This window comes from Procambarus clarkii, unplaced genomic scaffold (assembly GCF_040958095.1).
Source record: "Procambarus clarkii isolate CNS0578487 unplaced genomic scaffold, FALCON_Pclarkii_2.0 HiC_scaffold_1485, whole genome shotgun sequence".
In the NCBI taxonomy this organism is placed as follows: domain Eukaryota; kingdom Metazoa; phylum Arthropoda; class Malacostraca; order Decapoda; family Cambaridae; genus Procambarus; species Procambarus clarkii.
The window spans coordinates 23,998-33,716 of NW_027190513.1; the positions used below are offsets into that span (position 1 = coordinate 23,998).

The following is a 9,719-nucleotide window of genomic DNA, read 5'->3' on the forward strand; positions in this document are numbered from 1 at the left end:
CAATCATTCAAAAAATACATAATTTACATCAAGCCTTTTCATAGAACAGACAATAAGATTTGTACATGCAAAAAAAAAAAAAAATCCTTTAAGTTATCAATACAATGTGAGAAAACTTTACTTTTATAACTAAAGTTGCACAATTATACCAACTCTATGGTGGCTGGGTTGTAAGGTGTGTGGCTGGTGTTTTGGAAGTCGCGAGTTCAAACGACCCAATGGGAATAATACTTTTTTTTTTTGCCATACAATCTTCCTAATACTATTATGTAGGTTTGTGTGTGTTTTTTTATTCATTCTTTGGTTTTATAGATGACATACATATTGACTCCTTTTACCGGTCCTTAATTAGGCTCTGGGGAAGCAATGGTGGTGGTGGTGGTGGTGGTGGTGGTGCATTTAAAACTAAACCAAAAATCACCAGTTCTGGACGCGTCAAATATCATATCCGCTTAATGTGTCTACAACCTAATTACTTAAAACTACACTATTTAATTCATTCATATCATGTGCATATTGGTCATTATGCTCATACAACCGACATCAAAATTTATTTTCATTATTAGAATCATACATTTCATCAAGTAATACAGATACAAAGAGATTTTCTTTCTGAGAAGACCGTTAGTATTGGCTTGCAGGCAGGCAGGCAGGCAGGCATTTGAGGGTTATTATTTCGCCTGTTGATTGGGGGGAGGGTTGATGTGTTAGGGGGTTTTCGGTTAGATGTGGTGGTGGTGATTGGTGGTGGTGATTGGTGGTGATTGGTGGTGATTGGTGGTGGTGGTGGTGGTGGTGGTGGTAGTAGGTGGGAGTTGGGGGTGGGGGGGGGGGGGGAGGGAAGGGGAGGGGAATGATGGTCTGTGGATTCCTTCTCCGTACCCTTTACATATAAGCAAAAATATGCCTTCTTGTGGGTATAGAAACATTAACACAAATTATATCAGTAACTGATATTGTAGCCTTTTAAACAGAAAAGATTTGTACATACAAATACTTTTTAATTATCATTTATTTGTGGAAATGGCATTTACGTCATTAAATTGATACCTCAGCATCAAGCTAGTGTCCTGCAGCAGTGGTCCAGTGGTAAAGTGTATATAAGTGATGCGTATTCTTGGAGTTGCGAGTTCAAACCCGGATTAAGCTATATATATATATATATATACAACATGTTTTGTTTTGGTTGTTTGTTTTTGTATAAAGCCTCACACAATATCTATATTAAGCGAGTTTGTTTTAAACATGACATACATATTAATTCATTTTACCAGGCCTTATTCCACACAACTCCGTGAATTTCCCGTGGAGCCAGCCATTCAAACAAAAACAAACGAAACAAAACAAAACAAAAAAAAAACATTATTGCCAACAGCATTTGGTGTTCCCAGGCGGTCACCCATCCAAGTACTAACCAAACCCAACGTTGCTTAACTTCGCTGATCGGACGAGAAGCGGTGTTCTCAACGTGGTATGGCCGTTGGCATGAGACTGCCTACACATTGTGGCTAATAACCAACTCTTTTAAGTCATCGCGGCAGGATACGGACCTGCTTGTGGTGTCTTAATGGTAATTGTATCCTAACATATTTTTGTCTCCTTGGCATGGATATTTAACATCGTTTATTCAGTCTTGGGTTTATGTTCTTTCGCCATTTACAGACATTTTACATCTACCTACTTCCTCAGCCTGCCCTGCCAATTTCTAATGAATTTGTGGATTTTCTTTTGTAATACAAACATGTGTGTGCTCATCTGCTCTTCAGTTTTTATGATATTTGTCTCATCTGTCCTGCTTTATGATACTTTTACAAAGAACATGAACAAATGCTTCTATTTTAGAGAAGATATGGGATCCAGGTTTCGGAGCCGTAAAACCAACCGTCGTGATTGGTGGACGAGTTGCCAGGTTGCAGCTTCTGTACCGTGCCGGCACATAAATAGGTTCGGCTCAAGCGGCGGCAGCATCATTCCCCCGTGACTGTCTGAGCGTCTCTCATCACCTTGGTTGGTTCATCATCATCATGGTAGAAGCAAAGCCTACCAAGAAGGCTGCGGCTGCTGCTGCTGTGGTGGCCACCACCAGGAAACCTCGCGTCCAGGTTGCTCACCCGAAAACTAGTCAAATGGTTCTAGCCGCGGTCGCAGCACTCAAAGACCGTAAGGGCTCGTCTCTACAAGCAATCAAGAAGTACGTTGTTGCCAACAACAAAGTCGAGGCTGCCAAGATCGCCATTTACATCCGAAGATTTCTCAAGAAAGCAGTGGCTGACGGCATTCTTGTTCAGACCAAGGGAAGTGGAGCTAGTGGATCATTCAAGCTGGCCGTAGCAGAGAAGAGGGCCGTTCTAACTCCCAAGAAAGCCACCACAACCAAGAAACCATCTACAGCAGCAAAGAAGGCCGTGGTAACTCCCAAGAAAGCCGCCACAAGCAACAAACCACCTACAGCCTTGAAAAAGAAGCAGCAGCAGCAGCAGCAGCTTGTTGTTGGGAACAAAAAGCCCAAAATAAAGAGAGCTTCAAAATCTCCCAAACCACCCAAGGCAAAGAAAGCTGTCAAAAAAACAACAAAGGCAAAATAAACGACGACATGCAAGCAGCATGAATACACATGACAATAAACATCCAGGCCTCCCCCCTCAGTGGAGGGGCCTCATATGATTCCAAAAAAGAGTTTAGTTTTGTAGACAAATAAATCATTACTTTTGGGGTAGATTTACTCTGTATATTATATATATATATATATATATATATATATATATATATATATATATATATATATATATATATATATATATATAATATACATCTATATTATTATATATATATATATATATATATATATATATATATATATATATATATATAATATACATCTATATTATATATATATATATAATATACATATATATATATATATATATATATATATATATATATATATATATATAATATATATACATGGGTGAGGTGATATGGTACCAAAGTTTTGGGTAAGGTGATTGACATTTACACAAGATAAAACACGAACCAATGGGAATAAAAACATAAGAATGGAAGTAACTGCAGAAGGCCTATTGGCCCATAACACAAGCACTTCCTCTTGATGCTTCTATATTGGTTCAGAGTCTTGAAGCTATAATAATAATAATATATATATATATATTATATATATATATATATATATATATATATATAATATATATATATATATATATATATATATATATACACACAAAACTAAATAGTCTTGTTAGACAAATTGCCCCTATTAGAGGCAAGTTGACTAACAAGCCGAATGACTGGCAATTGTTTTGAATTTGAGTTAAATCTAACATAGAAATGTAATCAAACCTAACCTAACCTATGCTAACCCAAGCTAAGCTAACCTAACCTAACCTAAGCTAACCCAAGCTAAGCTAAGCTAACCTAACCTAAGCTAAGCTAACCTAACCTAACCCAGCAATTCATGATCTTAATATAATACTGTTAATTGGATAAACCAATTTGGAAAGAAATGTTCGAAAATAACAAAATTAACTGTGCTTGTTAGGAAAATTGGGCCTTGCATACTTGTCCCAATAGTGTGGTTCTCGCTTTTAGGTACGACATAAACGTATACCTAAGTTGAGAGAGAAAAAGATTCTCACTCAAACATGCATATCGATTGCCAGTCCTGAATTCTGGGTAGATATTCGTGTCCTCCCTTTTCATTTACCATCATTTGGATACTATCAAAACAGCTCTGAGAAGGATAAAATGAATAAAACGGGTAGCTCACTCATGTAAAAAGGAAGAGTTGGGAAAGATCTCTCTCTCTCTCTCTCCCCCTCACACCCCCCCCCCCCCCACCAATGATCCTGCTCTGCTAGTATATAACGTAACAAACCTTCCCCCCCCCCCCCCCCAATCAGAGTCCCTTTAAGCATGCGAGGATAAAAAATAGATTTCATAAGACCCAATGTGCTAGCTGATATCAAAACAATTTATGTTATCGTCTATTAAGCCCTTCAGTAAAAAAGTATAGGGACCTAATTAGGTCCCGTTTTGAGGTGGTGGTGGGTGGAATCGATGGATTAGCCAAGCTCTTATCCGCCGAATCCGTAGAGGGTACGACCCTGGCGCTTCAGAGCGTACACCACGTCCATGGCAGTGACGGTCTTCCTCTTGGCGTGTTCCGTGTAGGTTACAGCATCACGGATGACGTTCTCGAGGAACACCTTCAGGACGCCACGGGTCTCTTCGTAGATGAGACCCGAAATACGCTTGACGCCGCCACGACGAGCTAAGCGACGAATAGCGGGCTTGGTGATGCCCTGGATGTTGTCACGTAGCACCTTACGATGACGCTTGGCGCCACCCTTTCCGAGTCCCTTGCCTCCCTTGCCGCGTCCAGTCATGGTGTTGTAGTTGTGTGAATCGAATTGACGAATGCCCGCACGATTTCCCGACTATATCCCATCAAGCGGACGTACTAGTAGCATTGCAACTCCTGCCTGCCCTTACTTTACGCTTGTGGTCGAATAGACACGGCTTTCTCACAACGCTTTCAAAACTGCAGTTGCCTACTCGTCTGTTTCACGTCCCTGTGAAATGACTTTTGCACAAATCCAAAAAATAGAGCAAAATCAGCGATAATAGTGATTGAGGTGAGCCGCCTGTTGGCTGCAGCCAGAGGAAGGAGGGGAGGGGCAACGGGGTGACGTAGGCGAGTCGAGCAGCCAATGGCGCTCGAGCAAGCGCCTCGAGACGGCGTATATAAGCAAAAATTTTTCGGCGCCGGCCATCACAAACCACAGTTGTTCACCATGGCTCGCACCAAGCAGACTGCTCGCAAGTCCACGGGAGGCAAGGCTCCTCGTAAGCAGCTGGCCACCAAGGCAGCACGCAAGTCTGCTCCTGCCACAGGGGGTGTGAAGAAGCCTCACCGTTACAGGCCCGGAACGGTCGCCCTGCGTGAGATCCGTCGTTACCAGAAGAGCACCGAGTTGCTCATCAGGAAACTTCCCTTCCAGCGTCTGGTGCGCGAGATTGCCCAGGACTTCAAGACCGATCTTCGCTTCCAGTCGTCTGCCGTCATGGCTTTACAGGAGGCATCCGAGGCTTACCTGGTCGGTCTCTTCGAGGACACTAACCTCTGTGCCATCCACGCCAAGCGTGTCACCATCATGCCAAAGGACATTCAGCTTGCTCGCCGTATCCGTGGAGAGCGTGCATAAGCTAAATCGACCACCCTAGTATACACCAAACTCGGCCCTTCTCAGGGCCAAAATATCCTTCTAAGGAGATTTCAGACATTCCTAGCATCAGTCATATGAATTAACCTTCATCTACACATATAATAAATAAATAAATAAATAAATAAACAAATACACTAATTTAGGTGTCATACATACACGTGATATCAATAAATCAAGTCATTTGTAGTACAACCTGTTCTCTTACAAACAAAACGCCGTCGCTTTTCGCTCTTATGCACTGTCAAGGATCACCCACCCCCCCCACCCCCCCAAAATAAAAATTGTCATACTGTACTAGAAATAAAAGCAGCTTGTATAAGTGACATACTGTCCAGTCCTGTTTTATTCTGTTTTCGGTCCTCTGGCTTAATCTGTTAAGTTAGGAGATGACATTTTAAATTAACCGTTTTCTTGACATTTTCAAACCTAAGAGGGTGGCCTGCATAGTAATCCTAATGTGGAACATAACAATGAATCTCTAATCTCTAGAAAAAAGATACCGAGTGCTTATATGTGTTGAGAGAGAGAGAGAGAGAGAGAGAGAGAGAGAGAGAGAGAGAGAGAGAGAGAGAGAGAGAGAGAGAGAGAGAGAGAGAGAGAGAGAGAGAGACACAGACAGACAGACAGACAGACAGACAGACAGACAGACAAGACAGACAGACAGACAGACAGACAGACAGACAGACAGACAGACAGACAGACAGACAGAGACTGAGAGAGAGAAACACACACAGACAGTTTCATAAATATTCTCATTTTATAGCTATTTGCTTTCAGTGACAGAGGTTTTTGTTATAATAGTATTGGTGTCTAACACTCACAATCTCTTTAGAAATTAAAGTGTGGCTCCAATGGAGCCGAGTTTGTTGGTTTGAGGCCAAGCCACCACCACAGGGCAGTAAGTAAGCCGTTTACTTGGAGGAGGTGTACTTGGTGACGGCCTTAGTGCCCTCAGAGACGGCGTGCTTGGCCAGTTCTCCGGGCAACAGGAGCCTTACAGCCGTCTGGATCTCCCGACTGGTAATGGTGGAACGCTTGTTGTAGTGGGCCAGGCGAGAAGCCTCGGCGGCGATGCGCTCGAAGATGTCGTTCACGAACGAGTTCATGATCGACATGGCTTTGGAAGAGATACCAGTGTCGGGGTGGACCTGCTTCAGCACTTTGTAGATGTAGATGCTGTAGCTCTCCTTCCTCCTGCGCTTCTTTTTCTTATCGCCCTTGGCAATGGCCTTCTGGGCCTTTCCGGCCTTCTTGGCAGCCTTTCCAGATGCCTTGGGTGGCATGATGATGCTCGTGCTGGCTGGCGTTGCGATACAATAATGAACTTTTGCGCGAGTCGAGCTTTCCTTTTATATCCCGCTCGCGACTCAGCTCAGAGCGGGTCGCGTGGCGGAGCGCGCTGATTGGTCAGTGGCGGACTCCCTTGATCCTGAGCGGGGTATATAACACGAAGCTCGATCTGCGGGCCGGCATTAAAACACCACAAACCCACAACAGCAGCAGCAATGTCAGGACGCGGCAAGGGAGGCAAAGTGAAGGGCAAGTCAAAGTCTCGCTCCAGCAGGGCCGGACTTCAGTTCCCCGTGGGCAGAATTCACCGTCTGCTGCGTAAGGGCAACTACGCCGAACGCGTCGGTGCTGGCGCTCCTGTCTACCTGGCAGCCGTCATGGAATACCTCGCTGCCGAAGTTCTCGAGCTCGCCGGTAACGCCGCACGTGACAACAAGAAGACCCGTATCATCCCACGTCACTTGCAGTTGGCCATCCGCAACGACGAAGAACTCAACAAACTTCTGTCTGGCGTAACCATTGCACAGGGAGGTGTTCTTCCAAACATTCAGGCAGTTCTTTTGCCAAAGAAGACAGAGAAGAAGTAAGCACTTCTGCCACCCACCGCGACAAATACCATAACCAGGCTCCATCCGGAGCCACACACACTTTAATAGAGAGATTCAAGTAGACAATCAACTTTCAAACATTAATAATAACATTTATATTGATTTCATTTGGAATGTGTACATAACAAACAAACAAAACAAAATTATAGGGGATATTCAGCATCACTTGGAATATTAACCAATCATATAAATCCAATATATATTTTATATTTTACTTTAAGCGAGGAATTCATATTCTATCCATTTTTAATCATACAAATGAACAAAAGCAATTCTTCACTAGACGTAATGAATGAATAAATGATCAAGGTTTTAATGTGTTTCATGAATATATAATATATATATATATATATATATATATATATATATATATATATATATATATATATATATATATATATATTAATACTTGTGAACCAGAATATGTTTGAGCAGCAGCGATCGTGCCTGCCATTGGCCGAAGTGCAACAATTCAAATAATTTAAAGGGCCTGCTCGGGTATATAAGAGAGGCTGGGAGACTGGGGCCGGTGGTGGGTGATGGGTGATGAGTGATGGTGTGGTGTGGTGTGGTGTTGTTAAGAGTTGATTTACGGCCAGCCAGCCAGCCAGCCAGCCAGCCAGCTGCAGCCAAGGCAGGGCAGGGCAAGGCAAGGCAAGGCAAGGCAAGGCAAGGCAAGGCAAGGCAAGGCAAGGCAAGGCAAGGCAAGGCAAGGCAGGCAGGCAGGCAGGCAGGCAGCCAGGCAGCCAGGCAGCCAGAGGCAGGCAGGCAGGCAGGCAGGCAGGCAGGCAGGCAGGCAGGCAGGCAGGCAGGCAGGCAGGCAGGCAGGCAGGCAGGCAGGCAGCCAGGCAGGCAGGCAGGCAGGCAGGCAGGCAGGCAGGCAGGCAGGCAGGCAGGCAGGCAGGCAGGCAGCCAGGCAGCCAGCCAGCCAGCCAGCCAGCAGCCAGCCAGCCAGCCAGCCAGCCAGCCAGCCAGCCAGCCAGCCAGCCAGCCAGCCAGCCAGCCACTCCCACTTTGTATTTATATGCATTCAATTTATATTCAAACATTATATATGTTAAGGGCCTTGTTTTAGTGTTTATTTTAAAAATGACAAACATCGAGTCATTTTACCAGTCCTTTAGCGTTAACGGTGATGCATTTTAAAACTGAACATAAATCGCCTTTTCTGGATATATCAAATATCGAATCCGCTTAATGTGCCTACAATTCAATCATTCAAAAAATACATAATTTACATCAAGCCTTTTCATAGAACAGACAATAAGATTTGTACATGCAAAAAAAAAAAAAAATCCTTTAAGTTATCAATACAATGTGAGAAAACTTTACTTTTATAACTAAAGTTGCACAATTATACCAACTCTATGGTGGCTGGGTTGTAAGGTGTGTGGCTGGTGTTTTGGAAGTCGCGAGTTCAAACGACCCAATGGGAATAATACTTTTTTTTTTTTGCCATACAATCTTCCTAATACTATTATGTAGGTTTGTGTGTGTTTTTTTATTCATTCTTTGGTTTTATAGATGACATACATATTGACTCCTTTTACCGGTCCTTAATTAGGCTCTGGGGAAGCAATGGTGGTGGTGGTGGTGGTGGTGGTGGTGCATTTAAAACTAAACCAAAAATCACCAGTTCTGGACGCGTCAAATATCATATCCGCTTAATGTGTCTACAACCTAATTACTTAAAACTACACTATTTAATTCATTCATATCATGTGCATATTGGTCATTATGCTCATACAACCGACATCAAAATTTATTTTCATTATTAGAATCATACATTTCATCAAGTAATACAGATACAAAGAGATTTTCTTTCTGAGAAGACCGTTAGTATTGGCTTGCAGGCAGGCAGGCAGGCAGGCATTTGAGGGTTATTATTTCGCCTGTTGATTGGGGGGAGGGTTGATGTGTTAGGGGGTTTTCGGTTAGATGTGGTGGTGGTGATTGGTGGTGGTGATTGGTGGTGATTGGTGGTGATTGGTGGTGGTGGTGGTGGTGGTGGTGGTAGTAGGTGGGAGTTGGGGGTGGGGGGGGGGGGGGGGGAAGGGGAGGGGAATGATGGTCTGTGGATTCCTTCTCCGTACCCTTTACATATAAGCAAAAATATGCCTTCTTGTGGGTATAGAAACATTAACACAAATTATATCAGTAACTGATATTGTAGCCTTTTAAACAGAAAAGATTTGTACATACAAATACTTTTTAATTATCATTTATTTGTGGAAATGGCATTTACGTCATTAAATTGATACCTCAGCATCAAGCTAGTGTCCTGCAGCAGTGGTCCAGTGGTAAAGTGTATATAAGTGATGCGTATTCTTGGAGTTGCGAGTTCAAACCCGGATTAAGCTATATATATATATATATATACAACATGTTTTGTTTTGGTTGTTTGTTTTTGTATAAAGCCTCACACAATATCTATATTAAGCGAGTTTGTTTTAAACATGACATACATATTAATTCATTTTACCAGGCCTTATTCCACACAACTCCGTGAATTTCCCGTGGAGCCAGCCATTCAAACAAAAACAAACGAAACAAAACAAAACAAAACAAAAAACATTAT

The 9,719-nt window shown here is 42.8% G+C and overlaps 1 non-coding gene across 1 annotated transcript; it reads right to left on the reverse strand.

The window, feature by feature from the left end:
• Positions 1 to 1,366: 1,366 nt before the first annotated feature.
• LOC138362236 (5S ribosomal RNA) lies at positions 1,367 to 1,485 on the reverse strand. The gene has a single exon (XR_011227514.1). It is a non-coding gene; the product is annotated as a 5S ribosomal RNA (ribosomal RNA).
• Positions 1,486 to 9,719: the final 8,234 nt, after the last annotated feature.